Source organism: Lemur catta, chromosome 7 (genome assembly GCF_020740605.2).
Source record: "Lemur catta isolate mLemCat1 chromosome 7, mLemCat1.pri, whole genome shotgun sequence".
In the NCBI taxonomy this organism is placed as follows: Eukaryota; Metazoa; Chordata; class Mammalia; order Primates; family Lemuridae; genus Lemur; species Lemur catta.
This window is the reverse complement of record NC_059134.1, coordinates 46,165,524-46,185,241: the sequence shown is the minus strand read 5'-3', so window position 1 is coordinate 46,185,241 and position 19,718 is coordinate 46,165,524. Positions and strand designations below refer to the sequence as shown.

At 36.2% G+C, this 19,718-nt stretch overlaps 1 long non-coding RNA gene across 1 annotated transcript in view; it reads right to left on the bottom strand.

Moving 5' to 3' along the window:
• LOC123642242 overlaps positions 1 to 14,756 on the bottom strand; it is a 58,249-nt gene extending 43,493 nt beyond the window's left edge. The window contains exons 1-2 of the long non-coding RNA XR_006736410.1: positions 14,494 to 14,756; positions 867 to 972 (exon numbers count right to left, since the gene is read on the bottom strand). This is a non-coding gene — a long non-coding RNA (uncharacterized LOC123642242). The remainder of the gene's footprint in view (positions 1 to 866; positions 973 to 14,493) is intronic.
• Between the last annotated feature and the right edge of the window lie 4,962 nt (positions 14,757 to 19,718).

Sequence of the window (19,718 nt, the reverse complement as noted above, 5' to 3'; positions counted from 1 at the left end):
TTGGTCTTGGGACTGAAGAAAAGTTCATTTTTCTTATAAAAGACTGGCCATTTCTTCTCCCTTCTTATCTAGTGCCTCCCTAACATCCAGCTGCCACCTGTTTCACTAGCTCTGTTTGTAATGTCAGAAAGGAAATTGTGAAGAAGACCAAAGACACAAGGTCAGAGGCAACTGAATTCCAGGATACCCTCTGTGCTGTGGCCTTGATTTCCCCATATTGTCAAAAGAAATAAAACAGTCACCTCCAAATGAAGGGCATTACTGCAAGCAAGGCTCACCTCTATCTCCTGAGAGCTGCAGATATTTTCTGAGACAGATAAAGGCAAGGAATGAACACTGCCTTGAAGGCTGCTCCCTTGGGCTGTCACTTTCAGCAAAAGTCTTCAGAATGCTGCATTGCACACAAAAAAACTTGCTGTCCAATCTCAGACATTTAGAAGTTATCATCTGAAACCCAGGCAGCCAAGGGGTCTGTGGTTTATTGAGCAGTTACTATATGCTAGTACTTATAATTATCTCATTAATTTTTATGATAGCCCAGTGAGATAAGCATTATTATTATAACTCCTTCACATCTGTGGATGAAATGTAGCCTTTCTTTTATAGCCTTGCATTCCCTTAGAATTTCATAGAGCAGTAAAATACCCCAACAAAATTTGAGAATCTTAACTTTAATAAAAGTGGATTTTCTTTCTTTTTTTATAGAAAAGCACTAACCTCCATCTATAATTAGTATAATTTAAATAAAAAGGAAATTTTATTTAAAGGACAAAAAAAGCAGAATCTAAGAATAAAAGGGAGCCCTTTCAATGGAATCCATTTATTTACATAGAAAACCTGCATACTCTACTATCCAGCAATCCTACCTCTAGGTTTTTATTTGAGGATGATTCTTGGCAGTGCACATCAGGAAACATGTACAAAAGTGTCACTTCATTTTGGAAGTAACTAGGAAACAATCCAAATGGCCATCTATAGAAAAAGGGATAAGTAAATGTTAGGTATATTTACATAATGAAATAATATGCAGCAGTTAGGATAAGTGTACAACTGCTGCATGCAAAAATATAGATCTTAATAAAATATTGACTGCTATAAATTCTCAAAAGATTGCCTGCAACAAAATATACTATGTATAAAGTTGAAACTTTATAATATACCTTTTAGGAATACATATATATGTGTGTGTGCATGTGTGTATATATGTATATGTGTGTGTATAATTTTTAAAAGATGAGAATAACACAAAATTTAAGAGAAGAGATAACTCAGGAAAGAGAGGCACAAGAATGAGATGAATCAGAAATACACGTAGATTTAGATTATGGCCAGTGTTATAGTTTCTGTGTTAGATAGGAGATATACCTGTGTTTATTGCATTCTATTGTTTCTAACAAACAAGTAAACAAATCAGGTTTATGCATGAACCAATGATGGGGATGTATCATAAAACAAGAATTATTATTAATTCATTTTTGTTACTTGAGATCCAGATGAAAAACAAAACACAATACAACAAAATAAGAAAAATTTCTCAGTGTATTGTCTTTTTCCCACATTTTCCCAGGGACTGGTTTTATTAGGCAGTCTGTGGATACAAGTTTTGGAGCAGTGATCTAGACCAACCAACTAATTTTTCCAAGAGGTTAAGAGTTCTAAACCCAGCCATAAACTTGGGCATGGTACTAAAACCTCTACTTGAGAGTCTGGATGACAGAAAAAGAAAACATCAGCTAAATGCACAAAGGACAGGAGCAGATGATTGGGTTAAGAAATGGATACACAGAATATATAGGAAAAACCCAGAGACACTATATAGGAAATAGATGTTGGAAAGGATAGGGCCATCTGTGAAAAGTGCTGCTGCTGTAATTGCTTATTAATTCACATTTTCTTCCTGTCTGAAATAATAGGAAATTTACTCTGATGTAGATGGAAGACTTAATTGGGAACTAGAGTTCTCATGGACTTCTCTTTAGCTCTATAGTAGGGAAAGGTTCCACTTATTCTAACTAGTGGGACTTGTATGGAGAGACATGTAGAAGTTATAATTCAGTTTACAAAAAATGCTACATTGATTAATATGCCCAACTTCCTATTCAATGATTAATCTCAACACATCACTACTCTGTTACTTCTCATAGAATTTTGGGTAAAGTTTAAGCTTCTTACAAAGCATTCTACGACTTGATGTCTGTCTTCTTGAACTCATCGACCACACCTCCCTCACAGGCACCTTATTTCAGTGTCTTAGTCTGTTTTCCTCTGCTATAAGAGAATACTACAGACTGGGTAATTTATGAAGAAAAATTTATTTCTCACTATTCTGGAGACTGGGAAGTCCAAGAGCATCATACCAGCATCTGGTGATGGTCATTCCATGGTGAAAGACAGAAGGTGGAAACAAGCTCATGAGGTAGAGAGTGAAGAGTCAAATGGGCCAAACTCATCCTTTTTTAAAATTATGAATCCACTCCCAAAATAAGAGCATTCACCCATTCATTAGGGCATTATCCTCATAACCTACTCACCTCTTAATAGCCCCACCACTTAATGCTGTTATAATGGCAATTAATTTTCCAACACATGATCTTTGGAGAACACATTCAAACTATAGCATCCAGTCTTCCTGATTAGGTTGTCATTTCTTGACTATGCCCTACACTCTCCACCTGGCACATATTGCTCTTTCTGGAAGGCCATTTCTCCTTTTATTATCTAGGTGATCCCTATCAATCCTCCAGTACTCAACTGAGGCATTCCATCTCCAGGAAGCCTTTCTTAATCACTCAGGTAGATAGGCTCTTCCTCTATGCACTTCCATCATAATATTTGTAGTAATCATTGGCTTGTATTTGGTTCTCTATTCCTATACTGAGAGTTCTTTGGAGGAGAAATTTACATTATTAGTTCCATAAGGTTCAAATATCCTATGGAATGGGGCACAATATATACAAGCATATACTCATCTTTATATCTGCACTAACCTGAGCCCAATATATATTGTGTTCAATAAATATTTGTTGAATGGATAAAATGTCAAAGATAATACTGTAACCAAAAGTAATGTTCAGCAAGTAAAGGAGGCCCACTTTAATCTGAACAGCAGCAGATTTGGTATTTAATTCTGCTAGCAGGTGGGTTCAAAGAGGGCCTAACTCTTTATCTGTCAGGGAGGTGATGGAGGGGATTCAAGCATCAAATTTTTAATGGGGGTTGTATTGTGCCACATGCTCTCTAGCTGTCTTTCTAATTCAGAGTTTCCAGGATCATTAAACAGTGGGTTCTGTCATTCAGCTCTGAGCCATGCTGGCACATAGTACAAGACATGTTCCTAGACCCTGGAATACAGGCTTATCCATTGCAGCTTGGTCTCTGAAATCACTGACCCAGCTTGCCAAAATTCCATTCCATGTGGATCTTTTCAGGTGGAAAGGGACTCGTCATTAGATAAGTGAAATATTTTCAATACGCAGCAGTTTTAAGCATCTTCTTTGAATTTCTTCTGGGGAACAGTTGCAACGGGGTCTTTAAAATGCCAGTGAATCATCTATAACTAGAGCCTAAAATTATATGATGAAGCCATCTGTATTGCACTGGGAAAACATCATGTGGAATAATTAATTCATTGGATGTGATGATTACTTAGAATTATAGAAATACAGTATTGGAAAGGCTCTCACGGGGCCTTGTCAAAAATTCTCAGACTCCTCCATAGATCTGTATTTAAACTTACCAGAAACATAATTACTCTACCTTCTAGATTATCTAATCAAAACTTAAATATTTGCCACTAATGAGCTTGCAAAATTTCACAAGTAACTTAATCACTCCAGGCCTCAGTGTCTCATTTTTAAAAGCAGGGGCAGGAATGTGTCATCTTTTTTCAAGTTCTGCTGCTATGATACTAGAGATCTATAGAGCCCCTTCCAGGTTACTGAGGAGCAGAGGGCTGCCTAGAGTAGATGGCCTTCCTCTCCCACACTGTTTAATGTAAAGCAATCTGCCAGCTTCGTATGTTTCTGCCTCTGATTTTACTAAAAAAAAAAAAGAAGAAAAGAAAAGGAAAAAGTTTTGACATTAAATAAAAAGTCATGATCACTAGAACTGAGAGTTTCCAAGCACTTCCTAGCTTTAATAGGCAAGAAATTTACCAATTTCATTGAGAAGTGATCCAGTATAGAGAGTACAGGATTTTGAGGCAGAAGATATGATTAAAATGATGGCTTAGACCACCACCATCTGTGAAATTCTAGGTAAGGCACTGAATTATTTATCATCTGGACTGCAGGTTTAATAACAGCTTTCTCATAGAGCACTTAGCCTGGGTTCCCCAGGAATTTCAAGAGAACCTGAGTGCAGCCATTTTGACCAATGTCTGACCCTATCCATCTTGAACAGGAAGTTGCCAGCATGTCACCAGCCTGGGACCACCTGATGATGGATGAACTACTAAACTGGATGCCTAACAAACTGTGTGCCCTTACCTTTCTGTGTTAGCAGTTTATGATTAACCTTTACGGCCTGATCAAAAGACAATGCTGGTTATGAGCGGCTTTTACTCAATGTTTTTTTTTAACATTTAAAAACATTATCATTGCCCAATAAGGATGTGTTCCTTCCTGCTCAGAAGAGATCCCCTACTCTGTCTGTGGGGTAGGATCTGTTGTCTGTCTCTGTCTCAATAAACTTTCTGTTGCTAATTGCCTCACACTTCAGTTCTTTCCTGCGTGAAGCTGAGAACCCACATAGTGAGTTCAGGGGGTTCTTCTCCCTGCATCAAAAGGAGAAAACTTTTGTCCATTGGCTTCTATTACCCACTGGTAAACTATTTGCCCTGTGAGCTGTTAACTGTTTAATATTTCTGATTTGTGCATGTGTAGGTATCAAATGACTCCCACAAGTGACCTACTTTCTGGCTTCAAAAGTGAAACTATAGGGAAAGGCAGGAGACGAACAGTATGAACCTGATGAGTCCGTTTGTAACTGCATGAAGCTGGTTTGAACCTGTGTCAAACTGGGTGAAGCACCCACGGCTGGAATAAGAAGCACGTCTGAGAAGATTTCTAACAGCACACAAGAGAGTTTGCTGTATTTCACCCCTTGCACCACTCTGATCCACTTGTGCCTCACTAATCCCAGGGAAAATTCTTAGAAAGATACACATTAACAAAAAGGACTAAAGATATAGAAAATCTGAATATATTGTTAATAAGAAATTGAATTATTAATTAAAAACCTTGCTACCAAAAAAATATAGGCTGAGATGACTTCACTGGTGAATTGTATCATATATTTAATGAAGGAATAACATAAATAATTTACAAACTCTTTTGGGATATAGAGATGGAGGGAAGGTTTCCCAACTTAGTCTAATGACATCAGTGTTAATCTGATACCAAAGCTATATAAAAACATCAAAAAATGAATCCAGCAGCATATGGAGATGATTATATATTATGACCTAGTGGGATTATGCCAAGATTGATTTTATATTTTAAAATCCTTTAATGTAATTTATCATATTAATAGAATAAAGAACAAAAATTATACAATTTCTATAGATACAGAAAGCGTTTTAAAAAAATTCAACACTAATTCATGATATAAACTATCAATAAACCAAAAACAGAATGGACTTTCTTCAACCTAATAAAGGGCATCTACAAAAAACCTACAGCTAACATCATGTTTAATAATACAAGATGCAGTGCTTTTTCACTAAGATAGTGACAATGTAAGTGTGTTTGCTCTCAACATTTCTATTCAATGTCTATACTCTAGATTCTAATCCCCTTCCCCCAAGCCTTAAAACAAAGAGAGAGAGGGAAGGAAGGTGGGGGGAAGACAGAGAGTGAGCAAGAGTGAGGGCATCCAGATTGGAAAGAAAGAAATAAAATTGTCTTTATTCTCAGACAAAGTTACCTTGTGCGTAGAAAATAAAGTTTAAGCAATCCACACAAAAAAATTGCAAGGTTGCAGAGTAACAGATCAATATAGAGAAATCAATTGTATTTCTGTATACCAGCAATGAATACAAGGCAACAATTCCACTTACAATAATATCAAAAAGATTAAAATACTTGGAAATAATTTTAACAAAAGAAGCATAAGATTTTTACACTTTATATTATAAAACATTGCTGAAAGGAATTTAAAAAGGTCTAAATCATGGATACAAATAAAGAGTACTCGAGAGAATCAGCTGAAATATGATTAGAGATAAAAAAAACCTCAGAATAAGGTAGATAGATGCCAAAATAAAAATATAAAAACCAATATGTTTCTCATATTTAGAAATAAGCCATTCAAAAATATAAAGGAAAAAAATTTGATTTACTGTTGCAAAATAAAATAAGAAGTACCCTAAAATAAATTTTCTTGTATAAAATCTAAACAAGGCAAAAAATAAGATTTTTGAATAAAATGAGAGATAATCTTTTTAAAACTACTTAGACCAAGTCTTTCAAAATTTATTTGTAATTTTGATGCAACTTAATAAACATTTTAAGAATTTGAGGTGAGATTGTCAAAGCAATTCTAAAACTCATTGGGAAGAACAAATGAATGAAAATTACTAAAAAATTTCAGAAAGAGGGGAGGTGTTATTGCTATACCAGATATAAATGTTTCCTATGGAGTCTCAATAATTGAAATAAAATGGTAAACATGAGTCAACCAGTAGATTAATGGAGCAAAAGGTATTTCTAAAACAGTGTTGTCAATGATTTGTTAGAAACAATTTAAGCATGATTATTATAATAATGGTTGTGCACTTGGAAAACAATAATTTTAGATATCCATTGTATAGAACAATGTTAATTTCAGATGAAGTAAAGAGTTGAATGCCAAAAAAATACCCAAACCCAAAACCAAACAAACAAAAAAACACAAAACCATGTAAACAGAAGGAAGAATATGAGTGAATAGTTATCTGATTATGGATGGGAAAGAACTATAAGACAAATAGTGAAAGATTTCTTAAAGGAAAAATGAAAATAAAGCTCATTAGTTAACAATAAAAACTATTGTTTAAAAATCCTAAACAAAAATAAAAGTCAGGAGAATAATAAAATATTCACTGGAAATATGACAAATGGAAGCTTGCTACAAGCACATAAAATCAATTGCAGGGAAAAAAACCCAGAATCTTCCACCTTACCGAAAAGGAAAATATATGGACAAACAGTAGCATAAGAAATATTAAACAAACAAAAACCAATATGAATATAAATATTAATCAATACAATGCTAATTAAAATTAAATTTTAGTTTCTCTTGTGAAACTGACTGAAAATCAGGTTTTTAAATGGCAAATATTGAGATTTTCCATTAGGCGGTAAAAGAATAAACTAACACAATTTTCTGGTAGATAGTTTGGCAACAACTAACAAAAAGCTCAAAAAAATTTTGCATTTTTTGATCACAGGTTCTTTTTTTGTATACATCTACCAAATTACATGCAACTCTTCTAGTTACAAGGGCCCATAATATTTTTATAATAAAATCTTTCTTCCTGGCCTCTGTGACTCCCAATCCATTATCCACTCCACAGTTGTAGTGATGTTTCTAAAATACAAATATGATTATGTCATTCCCCATCTCAAAACCCTTTTATAGCTAGTCCACTTATCTATTGCTGTGTAACAATATTCTAAAATTTAATGTCTAGAACAAAACTCATTTCATTAGACCTTATAATTTTGTGGGTTATGAATTTGGGCAGAACTTGCATGGGTGTTTCCACTACATCATGAGGTATCACCAGGTCACTTGCTAATATTTCACTGGAAGACGGGCATGTTTGGAGGACCCGTGATAGCTTCCTTCTCTTGTCTAGCCCCTTGACTGGAATGGCTGGAAGGCTGGGCTCAGCTGTCAAGTGAAGCACCTATATGTAGCTTCCCCTGCATGGTCATAAGATCTAGAAGCATCTCAAAATAAAACAAATGGGCATTTCTCCTATGAGAGGGGTAAGAAACAACTTTGTGGAGGAGTAGGGCAAGTGTGTGGGGGTGAACACATGGTATGATTGGAGTAGTGTATGTAACAAGGAATGTTTTGTTTTTGTTTTTGCTCAGTGGTCAGTGGATTTTCAAAATAATCCCTTAAGCATGTGCTGTACCTTAATGCTTGCTTAAACCCAGGGGTGAGCCAAAGTTCAGGGGCATGTGGGGAGGAGAGAAGACTAATACTTGGCTCAGTAAGTCAATGGGTAAGTAATGGGAAAAAAATATATATTAATCATCTCACACAAAACACAAAAATTAACTCAAAAAAGATTATAATTAAAATCTAAATCTATAAAACTCCAGAGAAAAACACAATAAAAAATCTCTGTGGTCGTAAGGTAGGCAAGTTTGTTTGGGACAAAAAATAATGAACCATAAAAAATAAAAGATAAATGAGCTTCATCAAAACTAAAAATCTCAACTCTTTAAAAGGCACTGTTAAGAAAATGAAAAGGCAAAGCCACAGAGAAAATATTTTTTTGGACAAAAGACTTGTATTCTGAAAAAATAATGAATACTTAAAAATCTATATTAAGACAGAAAACCTAATTTTTTAAAAATGAAGAAAATATTTGATCAAATCCTTCACCAATGAAGATATACAAACATAAAATAAGCATATGAAAATATGGTCATCGTCATTAGTCATCACACAGATGCAAATTAAAATCACAATGGAATATCATTACACATCCATTTAAATGGCCAAAATTAAAATGACTAAAATAACAAGTATTGGAAAGGAAGTGGAGCAACTGAGATTCTCATACAAAGCTGGTGGGAATAAAAGTATGTAACTTTGGCCGGGTGCAGTGGCTCACGCCTGTAATCTTAGCCCTCTGGGAGGTCAAGGCAGGTGGATTGCTCGAGGTCAGGAGTTCGAGACCAGCCTGAGCGAGACCCCCTCTTTACTAAAAATAGAAATAAAAATTATCTGGACAACCAAAAATATATATAGAAAAAATTAGCCGAGCATGGTGGCACATGCCTGTAGTCCCAGCTACTGGGAGGCTGAGGCAGTAGGATCGCTTAAGCCCAGGAGTTTGAGGTTGCTGTGAGCTAGGCTGACGCCACGGCACTCACTGTAGCCCGGGCAACAAAGTGAGACTCTGTCTCAAAAAAAAAAAAGTATGTAACTTTTTTGAAAAACAGTAAAATTTTTTTATAAACACACACCTAAAATACAACTCAGCAATTTCAGGCTTAAGTATATACCCAAGAAAAATGAAAACTATGTTCATATAAAAACCTGTATACACTTAGCAGTTGTATTAGTTTCCTAGGGATGCATGACAAATTATCAAAAACAGTTTTTTGGGGAGAGTGTGTGGAGTGGGCGGGGGGTCTCTGCGGAAACAAAACAAAACAAAACAAAACAAAAGCAGTTTTTTTAAAACAACAGAAATTTATTCTGTCATGTTTTAAGTTTGAAATGAAGGTATTAGCAGAGCTGAAGGGTCTAAAGAAAGAATCCATCTGCTGAGGAAACCCTGCTTTCGCCATGGTCACTTGTCAACAGGCCCACATTCTCCAGTCATCCTATTGTAATTTCAGCCCTTGTGCTTCTCTTTTGGGACATAGGAAACAAACATTTTACACAACCCTGTGGGGATTTAAATTTTGCTGATGCTCTTTGACCTACCTGCCTAGGTACCCTATACAGACTTTTCTGCTTTATTGTGCTGAAGCCCACCAGAAAGATGGCTTCTCTATAGGGCTTTCATCCTGGGAAGTAAGGCAAGAAAATCCTCTCTTAAGGTGCCCTCCAAAACTTATCTTCAAATTCTATCATTTCCTTTTGCTAGGATCTGGTCTACAGTTAGAAGTTGAAGGCAGTGAACTCTTTTTTCCATAATTTATAAGTCATTTACTATATTGCTTCATTTTTTGTTCACATAAAATAATGTTCTTCCAATAAAGAAATGATTTTATCTCTTCATTCCATGTAAAGGATACTGTTCTTATAATCTTCATGGTTTTTCTCAATTTTATTATTTTTAGTTTTAACTTTTAGCTTTGAGTTTGAACTCAGAAAAGTTCTGTGTCTCTCAAACATCCCAGCCTTTGCTTCCAAAGTTTTTGCTTTCAAAGTTGTTGCTTCCTCAATGAGTTTTAAGACCTTATTTTGGAACTTAATGCCAACATCTTGACTCTATGTGACCCTCTCTACCATGGCTGTTGTTGTGGGAGATTGCTCTGACTGGGGTCACCCAGGGGACCTGACAATGGCAGGTGGGTGAGTCAATTTAGACCATGGTTGTGGATGACCTGGATGACCAGGGTGTGGGCATTTGCACGATCCAGGTCCCTTAGTAATGTCTTAGTGTTGTGGGGTCCCAGGTGATGAACTGGCCCTTGAGGAGGTTCTTCTGGCTCAGCAGCAGTGTCTTGGGGCCTAGGCTCAACTCTGGAAGCTCAGGAATGGGGTTGTAGGACTGGTGGGGCCCTGGAGCTACAGGGGCAGAACCTCAGGTTTAGGCACAGTGAAAGCTTCAGAGCTGGCTCTACAGATTACAGGAGCAGAGCTGCATGTATGGAGGGCTGCTCTGCCAACATGGAGTCTGTTGACGCCCAGTCACACAAGCAGGGATTTGTCTCAGCAGCCCAGGGACCACATAGGTGGGCTGGAGCTGCTGGTCAGCCAAGGTTCTCCCCCCACACCTAGAACCTGCTTAGGCAGTCACATAAGACTTCCCAGATCATTCCTCTGGTGTTTCAGATCCCACACAGGGGAGAAGTCATGCTCAGCCCCCGTTATAGGGCACAACATGGGGAAACTACTATTCTGTCTGCTCCTTCCCAAGCCTGGTGGGGGCTCTTTGCAGAGTTCTCCCAACCAAGAAAAGCATAGTCCTTACTGTACAGGCACAGGCTCTATGCTTGACTCTTAAGTAGTTTTGTTGGTGTTGCAGAGGTCCTAGGCTTCTCATCATGCATCTTCCATTCAACTAATCAGCAGAATAGACTTGTTTTTCCTGCAAGATGCCAAAAGATTGAATCCTCATGTTCATAATTTCTGGTTGCTTGGAAACAATTCTCATTTTGCCACTGTGAAGGAATTTAGGTCAGCAGTGAATTAATCCTTTACAAATTAGAGAAATATAGCCAATTATGGATTTTAAATTGCCCACTGAAGATGGGAACCATAACACTGATTCTCCATTTTTGTTTCATGGGTGAGAAACAAATTGAAAGGCAGCATTCCAAAGAAATTCTTTCAAAATGAACAATGACATTTTATAGCAAGAAATAAAAGAGAAAACTCCAATGCTTCTTTTTTTTTTTTTTTTTTTTTTTGGGACAGAGTCTCGCTTTGTTGCCCGGGCTAGAATGAGTGCTGTGGCATCAGCCTAGCTCACCAGCAACCTCAAACTCCTGGGCTTAAGCGATCCTACTGCCTCAGCCTCCCGTGTAGCTGGGACTGCAGGCATGTACTACCATGCCCGGCTAACTTTTTTTTCTATATATATTTTAGTTGTCCAGATAATTTCTTTCTATTTTTAGTAGAGACGGGGTCTCGCTCAGGCTGGTCTCGAACTCCTGACCTCGAGCAATCCACCTGCCTCGGCCTCCCAGAGTGCTAGGATTACAGGCGTGAGCCACTGCGCCGGCCTCCAATGCTTCTTAAGACCTACAGCCAAACAATTCTTTTTCCACCTCACACTAGTAGCATATAGCAATGAGGAGATAGAGTGAATAAAATGAATTGTGTCTCTGTGAGATACCTTTATTCTAAGAGAATGTAGATGGTATTTCATGAAAAGGACAGCAGAAATAATCATTTGGGACACCTCACAGGTATTTATTTCAAGTGATAAATTTTGGAAGAAGATGAAGTGGAAGAAGATTCCTAGCTCTTTTCATATTCTGTTCAGACATTAAGGGAGTGCAGGATGTTAGTATATTGGTGGAGAACTGTCAGTCCTGGAGTGAAATCAACTTGGCATGTTCAAGGTTAAGACTGTCTTCCTCCCTTTTCAGGAGGCAGGTAAACAAAGTAGGAAAAGTAGAGGAAAAAAGCTACAAAGAGCCCTAATTCATTTGCCCTGACCCAGAAAATAAATATATATGTATCTATATGGAGAGAGTGGAGTGAGGGAGACAGAAGGGGGGAAAGAGATGGGGAGAGAGAGAGAGATTGCTTTTATGGGTTCTGTCTTTCTAAAGAACCCCAAATGATACTCAGAATATGCTATATTCTAAACACCTGGGAGCTTGTTAAACATGCAGATTTGGGAGACCTATATTATCTCTTGGATGGGACCTTAAAACACTTATTTTTGACAAGTACCCTCCAAGATGATTCTAATACATAGTAAAGTTTGGAAACCACTGTGCTAGAACAATAACAGCATTTGTGTGGAGCTCGCTCTATAGGGGGTCAAGCATTAGGTTTATTATCCTTTACAACCTTATGCAATCCTTAGACAAACTTCATGAGGTAGGCAATATTATATACTTATAAATCATATGAAGATATTGAGGCAGATAGATTAACACCCTCAACCTAATTAGGATTTTTCAACTGCTCAAATCAAGAGCTTCTACATATTAATAACTACTGGATGCCAGCAGTTCCAGAAACTGTTATAAAGTTTTTGTGGAAATCTCAAAAGACCTTGCTTAAAATTTTTACCTAGTTAGAACTGGGTCACTCCAGAAAGATTCCTTAAGGACTTAAACATTACTCAATGTAAATGACACTTTTCAATGCATTTATTGCACCACTCTTTTCTTACAGTTAGAAGAAACCTAAGAGATCAATTGAAATAATCCCATAGTATTATGGATTAAGAAAAGATATGTAGGGAGGTTGAAACTCATTTAAATCATATAAGCAATATCATTTGTTAAAAATATTGCTCAAAATGATTTTAACTGAATTTCTTCTTTTGAAACAATTTAAAATACATTCTTCTGAGCTTTGTTCCTGAATTAAAGCAGGTTTAATCTGAAAGTTTACCAATGTATTAGTTTCTACTTATGAACCTTAAATAAAAACATGAAACTTAGGATAGAGAAGGCCTTAAAAAGTAGATTCAATTATTCTCCAGTCAGAAAACCTTAATTAAATGTTAATTTTTTAATGGAGAAATAGACTAGTCAGCTTTTAGGGGTACCTCAAATGTTCTGTCTGCTTCAACTCTGGAGAAATTCCAGTAGTGTCTTCTAACAGCTGTGATAATCACAGTGTTACATCTCATTCCACACAAGAGGAAATCATTATAAAATAATTGATCATCTCAAATGCAGTCAAGGCAAAATGATTAACTATTAATCAAGAATCTTAGTGATTAGATAGGCTCAAAGGAACAAAGTGATTGCGGCAACCATTTGAAGCCGTGGGAATTGATTCTAGGAAAAAACCACAGCATCCCAGGATTGGTTGTAAAAACATCCTTGGGGCAGAATTGGCCTTGTATAAAACTAGAAAAGATACATTATTTTTTTCTCCCAGGCTAATGTTTCTCAGATTTCAGAATCACCTGGAGGTAGGTCCTGTTAAAACAGATGACTTGGGCCCCATTTCCAGAGTTTCTTATTCAGCAGATCTGGGATAAGGCTTGATAAATTGCTTTTCTAAGAAGTTCCTAGCTTGTGATTCTGCTGCTAATCTTGGAACCACAGTTTGAAACTACTGCCCTAGTAAACAAGCTGCCCAAAAAGAAAAGGAAAAAAATTATTCATAATTTTTTATATATTCAAAACTATGCCATATTTAAAAATAAATGAATGAACACAGTGATAGTAAATAACACTATTGAGATTTACTTGGAACTTACATGGCCCTGTGCATTAGGTCATTTAATTCTCTCAAGAATTTTCCCAGGTAAGTACTTTTATTACCTCCATTTAGAGATGAGAAAACAATAGAAAAACGGTTAATATATTGAAGTCACAAAGATAGTAAAAGACAGAGCTGAGGCATTTGGATCTAGGCAGTCTGATTTTAGAGCATAGTGTTGACCTTAGATCTATGTATACACTTATCAAAGAGAAATTGTTAATACTGGCAAAAGAACAAATATCAAGATTAGATAGAATTGCATGAAAATCTTTCAACACATTTACTAACTATAAGTGACAGACATTTTAGTATCTTTTAACTTTATTGTCCATATAGGTCAAATGGGGCTAATAACATCTATCTCTGTAGGAATGTTAGAAAATAAAATCAAATAACGTATGTAAAACACTCACATAAAGGTCTACCATGCATGTGTGGTGTACAAATTACAGCCATCATCTGTGCATATCAATTATAACTCCAGACACATCAAGAATTAGCTTCCTAAATCAGGATCTACCATTCATCCATCCATTCAATTTTCATATGTTAAACAATGATTATGAAACATTGTGATGTTTTCCAAGAACTAAAGGAAAAAAATGTTACTATAATCTAGTAGCATTCTGAGTCCAGCTCATCATTAAATTGCCATGAAACAGTCAATGTAAATTATTAAACAGTTTCCTCAACCTTTGCAGTGCTGAATCCATCTGTGGGGAGAGTTTTTCGCTTGCCTCTGTTGACTGCAGTAGATTTTCCATATGGGACACTGCAGATGTACTGCTACCAATATACGATTCATGTCTGCAGATAGTATGGGGAGATTTCCATAGCAACAGGCCACTAAAAGCGAGGCAATGAAAAGTCAATGTTATATAACAGGATTTTTTGTTTTGCTTTTGTTCTTTTGCTCTGAGGGAAACGGGTTTGTATTTACTAAGGATTTTAGTGATATAATACACTGAATTTGATAATTACATGAATAATAAATTTTCCCTGCAGGTCATGCCACAAAAAAGGATCACAAACACTCAAAATATCTAAACTTTCGATCATCAGTTAATCACATTATCAATTAGGGTCTTTTTATCTTGTCCTAATTATAAGTCTAGCAATGTGCTTTATAAGTAATCAGTAAAGGACAAGAAAATGTGGTTTGATATAGAATCTACTAATATTCATCTATTCTCTTTTTCACATATATATATGAGACAGCGAGAGAGAGAGAGAGAGGGAGAGAGAAAGAAAATCCCTATTATAAGCTAGGCATTGAAATGAAAAAGAGTCATCTGTCTTTGAGAAACTCCAAGCCTAGTAGAGAAGAAAAAACCCATAGCAAATATATTTAACACATTATAATTAATAGATACTGTGTTAGGGGCAGCAGCAGGACTACTCTTATTAGTAATACAGGAGGCCAATTTCCTGGATCAGCCCTCCTGCTGAAATATCCTAAAAATTATGGATAAGATACCTAAAATAAACTTAAAGTATTAATAAACTCCCAGGACAGTAGGAAATTCTCACTGATAAAGAATGGCAATTCAAAGAACTAAGTAAGCAGTGCTCTGCAACTGTCATTCACTCTAAGAACAAATTACCATAGTACATGAACTTGAATTTAGGTTTTCGTGGACTCCTGGAGTAAAAGGGACAGGAAAGAGTCCAATGCCAGCCAGAAGCAGGGAGCCAAAGTTAGGTCCTCAAGAAGATACGGACCTCTTCAGCATAAGGATGATTTAGAGCCCAAACAAAACCAATGAAATCTTTTTTAGTGTACTGAAAGATCAATTGTCTTTTAATAATAATGAAATAAGTCTCAAATGAAAAATGATACTGTGAGAATTGAGAACCATAACATACTACTTACCCACATTTTCAGTCTATAATTTCACTACCTGGTTCAAGAGAAACTCAGCCACACATTTAAATTAGAGTGGTCCAGTATTGGCAGCACTTGGCAAAAGCAACAGAAAGTCTGACTCTATAGTACTTACCTTTATCCCAGGTCTCAAATAATTCCCACAAATTACTCTGAGAAACTCTAAGAAAAATAACCTCATGAAAACAAACCAAATCCACAAAGAAAGATGGTACCATGGATAAGAGCCAGCATTAGAAAGTAGCAAACACAATTTTATAAAATGAACAGATAATAAAATCAGATACAGATTATAAAATAAACATATGCTTAAATAAATAAAAGACAAGCTTGAAAATATGCGTAGTGAATAAGGAATTGGAATCAATGACCAGACTGGAAAGAAATAGTTTAAATAGCATAGATGGGTTTAGCAGCATATTAGGAAAAGAAGAATAGGAAATTAGTAAAGTAGAATACGGGTCTGAAGAAATTATCTGGAACCAGCATGAAGAGATGAGATGGAGTCTATAAAATAAAAGCAAAGAGAAACAGAAGTGAGAAAACCTAACGTACATGTCATCAAATTTCCAAGAAGAGAAAAGGGAGGAACAGAAGGAATACTGGAATGAATTTGGACCAAGAATTTTTGAGTACAAATAAAATAACAATCTACATTTTTAAGACTAGTAAATCACAAGCAAAATAAAGTAAGAGAGCCTAGAACATTATAGTGAAACCACAGGACAGTAAAGAAAAAGAGAACATCTTAAAATCAGGCAATCAGAAATGAAAAATTCCTTTCAAAGTAGTGATACAAGGGGAGCTGATTTCACAGGAGCAACAATGAAGTTAAAATGATATGTTCAATGTATTGAGAGAAAATAACTGTTAGCCTTGAATTGTATACCTATTAGAAGTATCTCCGAAAAACAGGAGTGGAATGAAGGCATTTTAAGACAAACAAAAACATAAAGAGCTTACCAGCAATAGCCTTAAACAAAAATATTCTTAAGGGTGTATTTAAGGCAGGTGAAAATTCCTCTCAGATGTAATCGTAAGAAGCAATTAAAAGCAAACCAAGTAGTGAATTTGTAACTAAATCTAAACAAGTGCCAACTACATGACATGACAGAATATTGGGGATTCAAAAAATAAAGGTAAAATACATGATAATAATATATAAATTGGGAAAATTTGTGAATGGAATTAAGGGGTCTATAAGATCTTGTATTGCTTAGGAGGTCAAGAAGAAAACTGATTAATTTTAAACTTTAAAAAGAATGCATGTTGCAAGTCCACTGGCTCTGAGCCAACAAAGCTGCAGGAATTGTCCAAGGACTGCCCCCTTGGTGGCCTGACTGCCTTACACATTTATTCCAGGCCCAGGGCACTTTTTGTCAGCTGGTAGGTGACTAGCTCAAACTTGGGTTTGGGGGCCGAGGATTTCCCTCTGGCCGGGCTGGTCTAAATGCTCCCTGCGTGGGCACTGGCAGAATTCTGCCATCTGCTGTGTTGCCCTGTGCCAGGGCAGCCCTGAGTTCTATGGCAAAGTCCCATAATTACTTCACTCCCCCCTGCCCCACCCCGGGCACACAGATCCTCTCTCCACTTGGCATGCTGGCACAGCACTGCTGGGGGCAGGGGGTGGGGTGGCATAGACAATGCAAAACTGTCTTTCCTGCCCTCCTCAGTGCCTCTTTCCTTAATATAATGTTAAAAACAGGTACTGTGATTGCTTACCTGATTGTTGGTTCTTCTGAAGTTACTTCCGTAGGTGGATAGTTGTTGAATTTGGTGTTCGTGTGGAGGGACGATCGCTGGAGGTTTCTGTTTGGCCATCTTGCTCTGCTCCCTCTTATAATCTCTTATTACTTAAAAGCATATTGTAATTTCCCCATGACATTACTTTTTGAATGATTTTTTAACAAAAATGCAAATAAATCCAAAAAAGAAAATCATTAACTTTCCATAGGAAAGGAAGGAAGTCACCTTTGAACTGAGTCTTAACGTATAGGAATAAAATATTTGTGCTCTTACTACTGGTCAGTCAGTTAGCTAACTGCTTTATATGCATCATAGCATTTAATTCTCATAAAAATTTGAAATATAGCTATTATAAGTGCCACTTGTACAGAGTTGGAAACTAAGGCTTAGTAAGGTTTTTGCTCAAGATCGTTTGGCTAATATATAGCAGTGCTAGAACTTTAAATACCATGGCCACCTGGTTAAGAGTATCAGAGGTGTTGGTCTAGGACAGGCCCAGATGACCAGTCTCCCTTACTCCATGGCCCGTATTATTAACCTCTTCACCATATGCAGGAGTTGGTTCAGTGAAGAAAAAGGGGGGGACATTGCAGACAGAAGAAACCATGTATTTACTAGTATAGAACCATGAGGACTTGAAGCCTGGATTGAGCCTGACATTTTTTTCCTGCTTGGGTATTATGGTATTTGTGGAAAGGGATTTGGTTGAAGAGGCTAATCGAGGTGACAATAAGGAGCACCTTGCTAGCATGGACCTCCCTCAGAAGGCCCCTGGTTGTCAAACAGGGATAGTCACACCCCTTTGAGCAGCAGTGTGAAAGGAGGTTTATGAAGGCACAGAATAAACAGGACTCATCGGTCTTAACTGGTTAATAAGTAATTTAAAACATTAATTTCATATGAAAACAAATGCACATATATCATAGAGTGGAATGCAAAACTTACGAATTTTTAAGTTTTAGCTGAAAATGACTTCAAAGACTTTTTATTTATTTTTTACTTTTTTGCTTTTGGCAGGCTCTTATGACAAGCTCCTGAATCTCAAAAATCTGGGTTTGATTCTCTCTCATTAGGAGCTCTTTAGCAGAAAGTTTTAAAGGAGTATTCTGAGAAATAGGAATCTAATTGAGAATGACATGATTGATCGGATTTGTTTCAAATGTTATTTACCCCTAAGGAAATACCATAACACATAACTATAATAATAATAACAAAAATGTAGTCTGGCTTTTTATTTCTTTTACTGACCCTAGACTGAAAATATATTAATTTTCACCAATAGTGTTGATTTAGGAAGAATATCAATATTCTAAGTGAGAAGCTATAGTTTAAACCCAGAAATAAAAAGTCTCTTTTCTAAATCTATGTTACTGACCTGTCTCAGAATATTTCTTGACAGTGTTGGTCTGTCTTTCCAGTACCAAAATAATCAGTTCACCTGGAAACAAGTATTATTTGGAGAACTTCAGAGAATGTCAGACAAAACCTATTGGCAGACTGAATTTATCTCCTGTCAAAGAGAAATTGTGACAACGTGCTGCCATAAACTGCACCGTACAAAATGGAGAAATAAGTTATCTGTTAGAGTTATTAACAGATTTCTAGAGGGAAAAAGATAAGATTAAAACCTGACAGCTTCTAAATGCAATATAATATCCTGAATTGGATCTTGGAACAAAAAAAGGAGATCAGTAGAAAAACTGGTGAAATTCAAATACAGCCTGGAGTTTAGCTAATAGTAATTTACCAATGCTGGTTTCTTAGGTTTGACATATGTACATGGTAATGTAACATTAGCATTAGGGGAAAGTGGGTGAAATACATATGGGAACTCTGTGTGCTATCTTTGCAACATTTTTGTAAATAAAGTTATTACAAAATAAAACATTTATTAAAATATTTAAAAACCAATGACTTCAATGTTATAAAAACAGAAATATTTGATTTGATGCCAAGTCCCCAAACAACTCTGAAAACTGTTTAAGTCATGCCTAGGGTTCTTAAAATTTTTATCTTTTTGCTTAGACTATTCATTATGCCTTGTTCATTTATCATTAACAACTTTGTTATATTTATTAGGTATCTGATCTAGTTCCATTGAGATATTTTAAGTCAAATATCCATTTCTAAATCCCTACGCAGCTATGGTTGGCAGTTAAAAATGTTTAAGATGTAAGATTTTCTCCCAACTATGCTACAGACGGTGGGTTTGCATCCTTTCTTGCTGCCATAAAACATATACAATTATGTTAGGAAAGCAAAGGTGGGAAGGGGTGTTCTCTGCCTG